General features: G+C 43.4%; 1 long non-coding RNA gene across 1 annotated transcript; it reads left to right on the top strand.

Moving 5' to 3' along the window:
• Positions 1-917: 917 nt before the first annotated feature.
• LOC308478547 lies at positions 918-14,161 on the top strand. Its single transcript, XR_013987139.1, has 3 exons — positions 918-1,053; positions 8,174-8,339; positions 13,681-14,161. It is a non-coding gene; the product is annotated as an uncharacterized lncRNA (long non-coding RNA).
• Positions 14,162-14,523: the final 362 nt, after the last annotated feature.

Raw genomic sequence — 14,523 nt, 5'->3', positions numbered from 1 at the left:
TTAGCCACCCATCTGGCTGGGTTTCCCCAGCGACTCTGGGCAGCTCCCAACAGAATATTAAAAGCATGATAAAACATCAAACATTAAAAACTTCCCCAAACAGGGCTGCAGTCAGATGTCTTCTAAAAGTCAGATAGTTGTTTATTTCCTTGACATCTGATGGGAGGGCATTCCACAGGGCAGGAGCCACTACCGAGAAGGCCCTCTGCCTGGTTCCCTGTAACCTCACTTCTCGCAGTGACTTAACAACAATAAAAAAGCATCAATTAAAAGCCGCAAAGAACAAAACAGAGAAAAATCTAAAACTCATTCATATTTTTAAATGTCAGTTCTGAAACATCCCATCCCTTGACCGAGGCCACAGATAATTAAAAGCCAAAGGACTGGAAGAAAAGAAATGTTTTTGCCTGGCACTGAAAGATAAGTCATGATGACATAGACTGAGCTCCTTCCTGGTGAGAGCATTTTTGTATTTTTGTGCTATGAACCACCCTGAGATCTTTGGATGAAGCATGGTATACAAATTTAAGAAACACATAAATAAAGCAGGGGGCCACCACTGAAAAGGCTCACCCTTGTGTTGCCGCCCTCGGAACCACTATGATGTCAGGTGACCTGACTTCAAAGGAAAGAAAGGTTTGCTTGGAACTTCTGAGAACAGCCAATCAGTAAACCTCCATTGTAGCAGGGCGGGGCTCCTCTCAATAGCTCCCATCCCAGTGCGTGCCGGAGCCAATCCCAGTGTGTGCCACATTTCGAAGGCCCCCAAAGACCGCCCCTGCTTGACAAGGAACAATTGGAAGCATTCTTTAAGGACCCTGATTGTGCCTTTGTCTTTACCCTTTCCACGCATGCTACCACACATGATGTCAGGCATGGGGCAGCTGCACATGGCTTGGGGAAAGCAAACTTGCGGGTCAACGTGGACTCCTGCCAAGCCCAAACAGACCTCCTTACTGCTGCTATAGTCCCCCACTACAACAGAAGGGGTGCAGCCAAGGTAGTGCCTTCCAGGTGTTTTTGGACTCCCAGCTTCTACCAGCTTGGCCAATGGTGAGCAGCAATGGAAGCTGTAGCCCAGCAGGATCTGGGCAACTTTCCTATCCCTGGTGCAGACCTCCTGGCAAACACCAGGGAAGCTTTTTGTCATTTGGAGGAGACTGCCGCCACCTTCTCCTCTGATATACATGGGCAGCAAGGCTAGGACCCACGTACCTATGGGACCACCTCTCCTGGTATGCCCCGCGGAGGACCGGAAGGTCCACAAATGACAACACATTGGAGGTCCCAAGTCGCAAGGTGGTTAGATTGGTTGCAACTAGGGCCAGGGCCTTTTCAGTACTGGCCCCAACTTAGTGGAACGCTCTGTCACAAGAGACTAGGGCCCTGAGGGACATGACATCTTTCTGCAGGGCCTGCAAGACAGCTGTTCTGCCTGGGCTTTGGTTTGGACTCAGTCTGACCCTTATGTTTCCTCCCCTTATAGTTTTGATGAGGCTGCATTTTAAATTGCATTTTAACCTGTATTTTAAATTGCCCCCCCCATTATGTTTTTACTGTAATTTTACTGTTGTTAGCCACCCTGAGCCCAGCTCTGGACGGGGAGGGTGGAGTACAGTGGTACCTCGGGTTACAGATGCTTTAGGTTACAGACGCTTCAGGTTACAGATGCTTCAGGTTACAGACTCTTCTAACCGAGAAATAGTACCTTGGGTTAAGAATTTTGCTTCAGGATGAGAATAGAAATTGGCAGCGGGAGGCCCCATTAGCTAAAGTGGTACCTCAGGTTAAGAACAGTTTCAGGCTAAGAATGGACCTCCAGAATGAATTAAGTTCTTAACCCGAGATACCACTGTCTAAATAAAATTTAGTAGTAATAGTAGTAGTAGTAGTACAATTTTGTGGTAGGCTTGTCACTTTGTCACTTTGAAAATATGTCCTAGTCTACCCTAACATCATCTTCTTCCTAGAAAAGATGATAAAACTATTTTTTACCATTGGAGATATTCTTTCCTGAGAGAAGTATTGAGAAGGCAAAGTAGGTGAGGGATCTTCCCAAAGAAGGAGGGATTGTAGTGGAGATGGAAAGAAGGAGAGAGAGAGAGAGAGAGAGAGAGAGAGAGAGAGAGAGAGAGAAGAAACTCCTGTAATTCAGATCTACTTTTTAGGAATGCAGTGGGACTTGGCAGAAAACACCATCTGTCAGTGGCAGAAAGTGTAAATTTTAATCTTATTAGGAATTCTCAGCTTAGGTGAGGCAATAAAAGCCTCAGCCGTTGCCAGTCTGCTGTGTCTATCTGTATACAAAGGAGGGGATTGATTTTTGCTAAGTACATGACTCCCAGAGCATGTGGCGCTGCTTGCACTATTAAAATAAAACCAGGCAAATCGGCAACAGCCAACAGGAACCCTCACTGCACTTATGTGTCTCTGGAGAGCCGCAAAATGCTGTCTCAGAGATCTGTCTTCTTCCACCTTGCAATGGAAACAAAGTACCCGGCAATAAGATTAACACTCTCCTTAACACACTACAGTGTGGTGTAGTGGTTAAGAGCGGTAGTCTCGTAATCTGGGGAACCGGGTTCGCTTCCCCGCTCCTCCACATGCAGCTGCTGGGTGACTTTGGGCCAGTCACACTTCTCTGAAGTCTCTCAGCCCCACTCACCTCACAGAGTGTTTGTTGTGGGGGAGGAAGGGAAAGGAGAATGTTAGCCGCTTTGAGACTCCTGAAGCGGAGTGAAAGGCGGGATATCAAATCCAAACTACTCTTCTTCTTCTTCTTCTTCTTCTTCTTCTTCTTCTTCTTCTTCTTCTTCTTCTTCTTCTTCTTCTTCTTCCTCTTCTTCTTCTTCTTCCTCTTCTTCTTCTTCTTCTTCTTCTTTAAAACAAAAACAACAAAAAGCCAAGCTTCTTAGCAAACGTTTTTGATGCCCATCACCTAATATCAATTAGTCACTGCTAAGGTTGCCAGGAATGCTACCTGCTTGTTCAGTATTTGAGCCTCAGGTGTGGCATCAGGTATTTTGTTGGCTAAACAACATTGTTGGAGACGAGAGGAGTTGTTAAAAAAAATATCATTTCCTATTAGCCTAGGGTGGCCATTTGACATCCTATTTGTTTGTTTGCTTGCTTGCTTATTATGGAATTTATATCCTGCCCTTCAATCCAGAAGAAGTCCAGGGTGGCAAACAATTTAAAAAGAAAAGAAGAAGAAGAAGAAGAGTTTGGATTTGATATCCCGCCTTTCACTCCCCTTCAGGAGTCTCAAAGCGGCTAACATTCTCCTTTCCCTTCCTCCCCCACAACAAACACTCTGTGAGGTGAGTGGGGCTGAGAGACTTCAAAGAAGTGTGACTGGCCCAAGGTCACCCAGCAGCTGCATGTGGAGGAGCGGAGACGCGAACCCGGTTCCCCAGATTAGGAGACTACCGCTCTTAACCACTACACTACACCACACTGGCTCTCAAATTAAAGTATTCCAAAAGGAATTACAGTTTTTTAAAAATGTAAAAACAGTTACGGTTAAAAACATTATTCCATCCAGTGATACCCGAAGAAGTAATGTCTGGGGTGAGGACCAGTTTTAGAAACTGTGATATGAAAGCTAGGAGCTAAAGCCTAGATTGTGGGCTTAAACCTAGATTGTCGGCGCTACAACGGAATGTCTAGGTGCTTTTTTTTGTAAGAATAATACAAAGCTGAAAACGAATGGACTGCAGCTAAAATCTTATATTCATTTTTCATATGGTCTAGTCCTCATCTGAAGACTGCAAAAAACAAAGCCATACTTCCCCTGCCTGCTCCCCTGATACAGTGGTACCTCTGATTATGAAATTAATTCGTTCTGGAGGTCTGTTCTTAACCTGAAACTGTTATTGACCTGAGGTACTACTTTAGCTAATGGAGCCTCTTGCTGCCATCGCACCATTGCTGCGCAATTTCTGTTCTCATCCTGAGGTAAAGTTCTTAACCTGAGGTACTACTTCCCGGTTAAAGGTAAAGGGACCCCTGACCGTTAGGAATGTGTCCTTGCACTTGGACTCTTGCTTGGCTGAATGGAGGATAGAGAGAGGTGGGTGACTGTGTCTGTAGAGGACATCTGAAGGCAGCCCCGTTTCCGGAAGTTTTAATGTTTGATGTTTTATCGTGTTTTTAATAGTCTGTTGGGAGCTGCCCAGAGTGGCTTGAGAAACCCAGCCAGATGGGCAGGGTATAAATTTATTATTATTATTATTATTATTATTATTATTATTACTATTGAAACTAGTCTTGTACAGTGGTACCTCAGGTTACATACGCTTCAGGTTACATACGCTTCAGGTTACAGACTCTGCTAACCCAGAAATAGTGCTTCAGGTTAAGAACTTTGCTTCAGGATGAGAACAAAAATCGTGCTCCGGTGGCGCGGTGGCAGCAGGAGGTCCCATTAGCTAAAGTGGTGCTTCAGGTTAAGAATGGGCCTCTGGAACGAATTAAGTTCTTAACCCGAGGTACCACTGTATATGGAATGTCTGGGGCATTCTTGGTAAATAAAATAGTGACTGGAATCCTGTTCCTCAGTGTGTTTGTGATGGAATGAATGAAAGCTGAACCAATATTGGCCTGGACAAACCAGTGGTCAGACTCATCATCTGCGTCATATGTTCAACCAGTTTCACTGTCTGCCACCATTGCAATCACACCATTCATCTAAATGTCCAATCCAAATCTCATCATCATCTAAATGTGTGTGTGTGTTTTAATACTGTGTGTGATGAATTTCAATACTTGGTCGAATTGTGATCTCATGACTTGCAATGAGCAAAATGTTGCTGGCTCCGGCGATGCAAAATAGCCGCAGATGAGGCCAATTGCCCTTTGCTGCTATGAAACAGCCTGACCTCTATCACACCTGGCACTCACTCTTTCCTGTGATTCATTTGTGTTATTCCTACAGGCTTTTCATATTATTATAAAACAGACCTGGTTAATTTATAACCGTGCGCTTTGGCAGTGATATGACCCCTAGACATATTTTCTTGCAAAGTTCAGTTGGAGTTGATAAGAACAAAGAAGGAGTTGTCACGCCCTGCTCTATTCACTCCTAGGCTGTTACAGGCAGAATTAACAGGAACAGATTGTCTTGAATTTCCAAGGACTAATTATATCTCCTATTTTTTGTGTCCTCCTTTGCTGTGGTGTCTCGAGGTTGTTGGGTTGCTGTTGTTTTTAGTAACAAATAAAAAACTTTAATCGAACAGGAAGTGTGGTTCCAATACCACATGGCCCCAACTGTTTATTTCCTCATGTAATTAATTTTCCCTGCATAATTTATTTCTTGGATTTCTTACTTGCCCTTCACCGTAAAGTCAGAAGCTAAGTTACGACAATATAAAAATACAAGATTAAAATCAGTTAAAATAATTTACAAGCAGAACAGGCCCATGCTTCCAAAATTATGTTGGCAATTAAGAAACTGCCTTTCCATAACAGAATAATAGAACATAGAGCTGGAAGGGACCCTGAGGGTCATCTAGTCCAACCCCCTGCGATGCAAGGATCACAACTTGAACAGACATACTTCATTGATCTCTGGTTTTATTTTTTTGGCATTCTATTTTACAGTACAGATTTATTTATGAGTGTTGTAAACCACTTTAATTTATTGTTAATAATAATAATAATATAAATATTTTTATAAACAAATAAATCAGGTTTCATAAGAACATAAGGTGATGGATCAGGCCAATGACCCATCTCGTCCAGGCTCCTGTTCTCACAGTGGCTGACCACTGAAGACACACATCTGTGGGAAGCCTGCAAACTGGACATGAGTGCAATAGCACTCTGTTAAAGTCGAGGGTACAGATACAGTGGTAACTCTGGTTACGAACTTAATTCGTTCCGGAGATTCGTTCTTAACCTGAAACCACTCTTAACCTGAGGTACCACTTTAGCTAATGGAGCCTAGCTTTGTCACTGCGCCACCGCCGCGTGATTTCTGTTCTCATCCTGAGGTAAAGTTCTTAACCCAAGTACTACTTCCGGGTTAGCAGAGTCTGCAACCCGAAGTGTTTGTAACCCAAGGTACCACTTCTTCAATAACTACATACAGTCATACCTCTTGCTACATTCGGTTCAGGTTACGTCTTTTCAGGTTGCATCCCGCAGTGACCCAGAAGTACCGGAAAGGGTTACTTCCGGGTTTTGCCACTCGCGGATGCGCAGACGTGCAAAATGACATCATGCACATGTGCAGAAGCGGTGAATCGCAACCCATGTTTACACAGATGTGCAGACGCGGGTTGCGTTCCTTTCAGGTTGTGAATAGGGCTCCAGAATGGATCCTGTTCACAACCAGAGGTACCACTGTACCCTTCAACTGCCATGATTAAATCATGGCATACCATTTTGCGGTACTGTCAGGGATTGGACTGAGGAGCAATAGTGGGAGCCACACACCACTTTTTTCTTAACCTTCCCAAGGGCAGGAGGACAGAATTGATTTAGAACAGTGGTTTGCAGAGGGGCATAGGCCAGAGGGGGAAAGCTGGGAGATACTGGGTGAGGAACAGCTAGAAGAGGAAGCACCAGGAGAGAGACAGTTGGCAGATTCAGTGTCCTTGGACAACATTTCTGACCCCCCTTCTCCCAAGACTAGACGGAATTGGAAAGTGATAGAACAGTAAGCTCAAGGACAACAAGCTCAGATTACCCAATGTAGGAGTGATGTAGATTAATGGGGACGGAGGGGGTAAACCTTTACTGGGAGTAACACCATTTTTTAGAGAGATATGCATTCCTTTGTCTCTTGCTGTGGTTATTAAAGAGCTTATCTGGTAAGAACGCTCCTTCCGTTTGATCTGTTTATTTACTGCCATCTGGAGAGGGATCCGATTTCCCCAAAGCCTGACAGAGACTGTGCTCTCACGTTCAGGGTGTGATCTTGCATGGGATTGCAGTGTCTAAAGCCATGCATTTTGGGGGTGCTGTGATCTCACACAGTTCACATGACTCACGCAGGAGAACATCCTGGAAGATGTGCATCCCGGTTTTCTGTGGTAACTTGTTGGAGGGTATTATTATCTTATTATATTTACATCCTACCTTTCCTCCAGGAAAGATGGCATACATGGTTCTGCCCCTCTCCGTCTCATTCTCCTAACAACCTTTTGTGGTGGGTTAGGCTGAAAGAAGAGACAGCTTCATGGCTGAGAACCTTGATCTCCTAGCTTCTAGTCCAGCGTTCTAACCAGTACACCATACTGGCTCATGTCGCAAAAGCTATACAATGAAAACACCACATGCACCTCTGCTAGGAGGGAATTCCACAGCTTAGCGGCTGCCACAGAGAAAGTCATCTCTTGGACCACCACATCATCTCCCCAAACTTCAGAGGGTGGTGGAACTTCCAGGAGGGCCTCTCTACTGAGCTTAACACTCAAGAGGGTCTGCAGGGAAGGAGATTTGTCTTTTAGATATTTGAGGTGTAAGTCACTTAGGTTTTTGAGCATTCAGTTGATGGGTGACAACGTGCCTACTAGGCTTTTGTTAAAACAGACGAATGTTTCCAGAAGGGGATTTGGGGCATTTGTTAAAAAATAAATGGTTTCAAACATCACAGTCAATTTGCAAGCAGTACAGATTTATGCTCTTTTGGGGGGCTTCCTCAAATTTCCCCAGACATTTTTTTTTCCTGAGGAAAAACACTCAAATTCACTTTGAATTTTGCCTTAGGCAGGACACTGAGGGCAAGCCTGATATCAAACTCTTCATTAGATACCAATTTCTGGGATGCTGAACCAGACAGTTGCCTTTGTGCCTTGGAGCCCAGAGCTGGTCTGCTCCTAAGAGTTGTTGACAACCCATTCCATTTCCGACAGTAATGAGCAAAGAAGTTGAAACTCATCTCAGCGGGGGGTTCCACAGACAGTCAGCTGGCCTTGGGGTCATCTGAAGTGCAATGTCAGTACCGCTTGCATATACTAGTAGCCAGCCATGCTTTTTTCCCATTCTTTCCTAATACCCCAGGCTTCGATTGCTACTCAGTGGTAGGAATGGCAAAGACAGCTCTGCAACCCTGACCTTGTAGGCCGACCGCAATGACTCAGTGGCACACTGCTGCTAAAGAGATTTCTTTTCCTTGGGAAATCATGAGCCACTGAATAATTTCCATTCCTATTATTATTCTAAGGCCTACGGCAAGATGACTGTGGTTACAAGTGGAGCAAGGATTGCATGTCACTCCCTTGAATGTTGAACTCTCTTCTGTGCTTGGAGTTAACAGTCTGAAAAAGAAAAATGTACGGAGCCAAATATAGCCCAGAAATTCTCCTACCCATCACAAGAATCTGTCTAAGGTATTAAATCTTCGCTGGTTTCATAAGCGATAAAGTGAAACGAAAACATTCCAGGCATATTCTCTCCTTAAGAGAGAGAGAGCACGTCCTGTTGGGAACAGCAACAGAAAGAAGAGCAAGAGGAAAGTTTAGGGGAAATGGGTTGGTTTTTCCACTCCTATCAGGGTGGTGTAAAAATATGAGCCATAAGATTTCCAGAGTAGACAAGATTCAGAAATAGCATCTGGAATGTTTTTCTCAACTGAGCTTCAGGTGGTTCAGACTTTGGGTTTTGATATACACAAGATACCAGAAATTTGGATGCCTTTCTTGGAGTTTGTCTGAAGAAACACGGATGACGGCATTTGTAGTCCGACAACATTTGAAGAGTCACCTGTTACCAGTCTCTAGTGTAAACACAACAGAGTCACTGATGCTACGCTAGAGGGTTCATCCCCGCTTCCATTTGTTGCATGATTCCTAGTCATGGGTTCTTTTTTTGTCCCACAAATGTCAGTTGGGTTTTCTGCATATTGACTTTTGTTCCAATTCAGCAGTAAATAGCAGGTTTGTCCGGGGGAAGCAGCAGGACAAAAAAACCCACCCCAAAATCTCTTGAATCCATGACTAGAAATCATGGGGCAACTGTGGATGAGGCCAAGATAGGAAATCTGGGCTTTTTCATACAATTCACAAAAGCAAACCAAGATTGCTCCCAGTTGTATATTCTGTGAAGAAGAAGAGTTTTGATTTGATATCTCGCTTTATCACTACCCGAAGGAGTCTCAAAGCAGCTAACATTCTCTTTTCCCTTCAACAAACACTCTGTGAGGTGAGTGGGGCTGAGAGACTTCAGAGAAGTGTGACTAGCCCAAGGTCACCCAGTAGCTGCATGTGGAGGAGCAGAGACGCGAACCCGGTTCACCAGATTACGTGTCTACCACTCTTAACCACTACACCACACTGGCTCCCACTGTGGGGAGCCTCTACTGGTTCTACCTCCCTGTGGGTATTTTTCCAGATAGCCTATGTTTCTGGCAACTGGAAGGCCATAGGTACTAACAAGGTCCCATCTTCTGTTTATTCATCTCTATTTGGCTTCTTTTCTACAGAATTCTCTTCTGCCTAGAATTCACAATGTTCATAATTTGAAAACTCATCTTTTCATCCATGTGGCACTGTGGTCTAAACCACAGAGCCTAGGGCTTGCTGATCAGAAGGTCGTGGTTCGAATCCCCACGACGGGGTGAGCTCCCATTGCTCGGTCTCTGCTCATGCCAACCTAGCAGTTTGAAAGCACGTCAAAGTGCAAATAGATAAATAGGTACCGCTCCAGAGGGAAGGTAAACGGCATTTCTGTGCACTGCTCTGGTTCACCAGAAGCGGCTTAGTCATGCTGGCCACATGACCCTGAAGCTGTCTGCAGACAAACGCTGGCTCCCTCGGCCTATAGAGCGAGATGAGCGTGCGACCCCAGAGTCGTGTGCGACTGGACCTAATGGTCAGGGGTACCATTACCTTTACCTTTTTTCTCTCTTGGCTAAAATTCCTTCCTTTTTCACTTCCGGGGTGGCGCCATCGGTAATGGCTGCTTCTCTCTAACTCGGAGGGAACTGGCTCTACGGAATCTGGGTCCTGCCGCTACGGCGCAGCGGGGACCCCCCCAAAAAAATATAAAAAAAAATTCCTTCCTTTTTCCTGCCTTTCCACAGTGCAATACCAAAGGCATAATAATAATAATAATAATAATAATAATAATAATAATAATGGCACAGCATTGAAATGTAGGCGCTATTTAGATCAATAATAATCTACATTATCATAGTTGGCATCTTTCAGCACTGAAGCCATATTCCCTGCCTGCAGTGTCTGGCTGTTACTATAATGCTGTCCATTCTTTCCCACAATGGCTCTGCCCACAAGTGTTGACTCTGAAAAAAAATAAAATAGAAATAAAAATGGCAACATATGGTGAGTCCTTCTAGAGTTCCCTTGCTGGTTTTGTGATGTTTAGAAATAAACATTGGCAGTGGTTTTTCAAGAGAGTACTTGATGGTTGCTTTCTTCTTCTTTTCAGACGGTGTCAGTAGTCTGTAAACTCTCCTTCCAACAGACTAGATATTAATTTTGGCACTTAAAATTGGACAGACTTGAGAAACGGGTCTATTCACAAATCACAACCTCTATGATTTATGAATGGTAGCTTGTTCTTAGTAGTTTCATAGGCAAAGTGTCTGCTTCCCATGACCACTGAGATACCTCAAAACCTGTTCTGGTAGAGGCTTTTAAAACCAATTACTGTTAACACGTTCAGTGGCTGAATCAACATTTTTAGTGACCTGAATAAGAGTTGTCAATTCCTGGCTATCTTAGGAACTTCTAACTCACCTGCCCTTCACCCCAGTAGGTGACTGTTTAAACAACAGCAGGGACATCTTCTCTGTCTATTGGGAGTCATAGTTCCATAGAGAACATGAGGCTATGAAATAACCCTAATTAATCTTCAAAGGGTGTGTGGTTTAAACATCTGGGAACTCCTTGTTGGGGAAGAAGGCAAGGACTGTTAGCTCAAATTAACAATCCTGGAAGAAAGACTATGACCAGTGCTATTTTTCTAGAAAGAGAGGTGCCATAACTCACCATGAATACCTCTTTTGTTCTCTTAGAATGACAATGGCCCCCACCTGAGAGGTGCTGGAACTGAGTTCCGGTGAGTTCCGGCTGGAAAAAAGTCCTGACTATAACTTATATAATAATAATATAATAATAATTTATTATTTATACCCTGCCCGTCTGGCTGGGCTTCTCCAGCCACTCTGGGCGGCTTCCAACCGAATATTTAAAACAATACAGCATCAGACATTAAAAACTTCCCTAAACAGGGCTGCCTTCAGTTGTCTTTTAAAAGTAAAATAGTTGTTTATTGCCTTGACATCTGCTGGGAGGGTGTTCCACAGGACAGGCGCCACTACTGAGAAGGCCCTCTGCCTGGTTCCCTGTATCCTCACTTCTCACAGCGAGGGAACTGCCAGAAGGCCCTCGGCACTGGACCTCAGGGTCTGGGCTGGATGATGGGGGTGGAGACGCTCCTTCAGGTATACAGGACCAAGGGCTTTAAAGGTCAGCACCAACACTTTGAGTTGTGCTCGGAAACGTACTGGGAGCCAATGAAGATCTTTCAGGACCAGTGTTATATGGTCTCCGTGGCCACTCCCAATCACCAGTCTAGCTGCCACATTCTGGATTAGTTGTAGTTTCCGAGTCACCTTCAAAGGTAGCCGCACGTAGAGCGCATTGCAGTAGTCCAAGCGGGAGATAACTTAGGCATGACCACTACATTTTTGAATGCAAGAAATTCTGGTATAGGTGAGATTAGGAGCCTAGGATAAAAGTCATAGAATGTACTTGCTTCTTCATTCCCTTTATGTCAAAACCTGCTTCCTATAAAACATCTCAACACAACTTAACAATAAAAAAACAACAGCAGTAAAAACACAGATGAAACAATTTCTTCTATAAAAACAGTGGAAAATCTAATACAGACTGGATTTCTCCCATTATAAAAGGATGGTCTTCAACAGCAACCAAAATTACAATAAGGATGGCACCTGCCTGATATGTGACAGGAAGGAGTTCCTAAGGGTAGATGCTGCCACATTAAAAGCCTGATTCCTACGTCATACAAAATGGACCTCCCAATCGGATGGTATCTTTAGAAGGCCCCCTCCTGGAGAGTGTCAGTGCCAGCGTTGCCATATGCCCTCTTTTTTCCAGGACATGTCCTCGTTTTCATGGGTAGAGTTGTCATAGTGATCCATAGTTAGAACTTAGCAAATGTGCCCTCTTTTTTCCTCTTCAAGATATGCCAACCCCAGGGCCAGATTTAGGTTTGATGAGGTCCTCAGCTACTGAAGGTAATGGGGCCTTTTATATGTCCAGCTGTCCTTTGTCAACAACAAATTGTCGCTGTTTTTTGTGTTGAATATATGCTATATGGTAATTTATGGACCTAACATATCTAAAGCCATTTGCACACAACAAAATATGTATTTTATCAAAGTAATTGATATAGAAGTGAGCAAACCAGTGATATTTTAGGGAGCAGGCTAGCAGGCGGGGGCCATTACTTACATCATAGGAGCCTACACCGCACAAAACACTGTTGCTGTATGTAGGTTTTATTGCATTTGTTTTTTTATTTTATATTTTGGAAATGTACATCCAGGTTTTTTCCCTTTAAATTTTTTGGGGGCCGCTAAGAGAGTGGGGCCCTAAGCTATAGCTTGTTTAGCTTATACGTAAATCTGGCACTGGCCAACCCTAGCAGTGATCAGTTGGGGTAATATGGGGCATAGCTGTCAATGTTTCCCCTTTTTATGGGAAATCCCTTTATTCTGAATAGGATTCCTCGCAAGAAAAGGGAAAAGTTGACAGCTATGATATGGGGTAATATGATTGTTTAGTGTTGATACATAGGGCTTTTTACACCATTACTGGCAGCTTGAACTTAGCCCAGTAGTAAATTGGCAGCCCATGCAATTCTTTCAGCAACAGCTGATGGTGATAGTTTGCGCCAATGTGTGTAATGACCCCTGTACTGTTCACTAGCTCCAGTTTCCAGGCCAACATCACAGCAGCTCCCATCCAGAAGACAACCTCTGCATTGCCAAACCATAGCAGGATAGAAACTGCACTGCCACTTGCCCATTCGGACAATGTAAGTCAGTTCATTGTTCTTTCTCTATTTTGGGGTGTAGGTGAACGAATTCTCCTTGTGCATTGCTGCTAATGGGATCTTCCTTCCTGGAGCAATTAGCAGTAGGAGTATGCATATGAGAGAGAGTTTTCATTTAGGCTATTTTATTTCATTGCATGACATGGTTCCTATCCTGATCTCTCCCCACCCCACAACTGCTCTTTGCAAAGTGAGAACAAAATATAATGAATGCATATATATATATATATACACACACACACACACACACACACACACACACACATACATACACACATTTAACATTTCATCTAGTTTGGTCCTTTGGCAATTGACTGCTGTTTTTGATGGAATGTTGCATGACAAAAGAAAAGTTATTTTAAAAAAGAACGTCAAAATTGAAAGTTTATTTACTGCCTCTCTGCAATTTCTGGTTTTTCAATGTGTCAGTACTCAGGTCTGGTCAAAACTATAATTTTGCTCTAGTACACACACACACACACACACACACACACACACTGAATACACATATCCCCCACCTTAACAATGGCCTGTGTAGATAACTTTTTGTTCTCATACTTTCTTGATTATTTCATTGCATAAATGCGCACTCTCTTCCAGCCTCCTCCCTCTGCTTTGTTGATTCAGGGAACATGGACTTAACCTTGACTTTGGGGTCAATGCTTTCTGCAAAATGTACAGTCAGCAGAGAGTACGGGAGAAAATCAATGTGGAACATATTACCGAATATGATGCTCAGACGTTACTGCTTGGAAGTCATGCCTGGAGATGGAAGCAACAGAGGTTATTTTAAAAGGAGAGCATGTCAAAGGAGCTCTTTCATTTGGTGTGCTTGCTTCTTATTCTTCATCAGTTTTTGACCGCAGCCTCTCCTCTCTCTTTTGTGAAGAGGTTTCTTTTATGTTTCAGCCTTCAACTCGCTGGGAGGCTAAGTGGAGTCATGACTGTCTCCCTCAGCTTCACTGGGGCTGGGTAGCTGGCAATGGAATTAATAGGCTAGTTTGTTATTTAGAGCATGTATAAACCAGTTGCTCAACAACTGCTCCAAGTGGTGTACAAGTCCTATTCTTTACAAAGCATGAATAAAATAAAAAATAATTATTATTAATATTGATTAAATTTGTAGGCTGCCCTTCATCCGTAAACCTCAGGGTGGTTGACAACTTAAAATAAACAAACCAATTAAAAACAAATATACATAAAGCCATAATTAGAAATAAAGATAAAATCTAGATACAGCCCTACCCACTTTGGAAGAATGCCTGGACTTGGTTGAGATGGCAAATTTAACATGTTTAATTAGCGAAAAACCATGACTGACATTTATTATGGACTGGAAATTTGTTATGTACTTTTTGCGTGGAAAAGAAAGTGAACTTGTAATAGCTGGATTTGAAGATTGAAAAAAACACTGGTTTATAGTAGATAGAATGGTTGGGTCCTAAGGAGTGAATACTATATTTAGCTGCA

Source organism: Podarcis pityusensis, assembly GCF_964106645.2.
Source record: "Podarcis pityusensis genome assembly, chromosome: 5".
Lineage (NCBI taxonomy): Eukaryota > Metazoa > Chordata > Lepidosauria > Squamata > Lacertidae > Podarcis > Podarcis pityusensis.
This window is presented reverse-complemented; position numbering and strand designations above follow the sequence as displayed.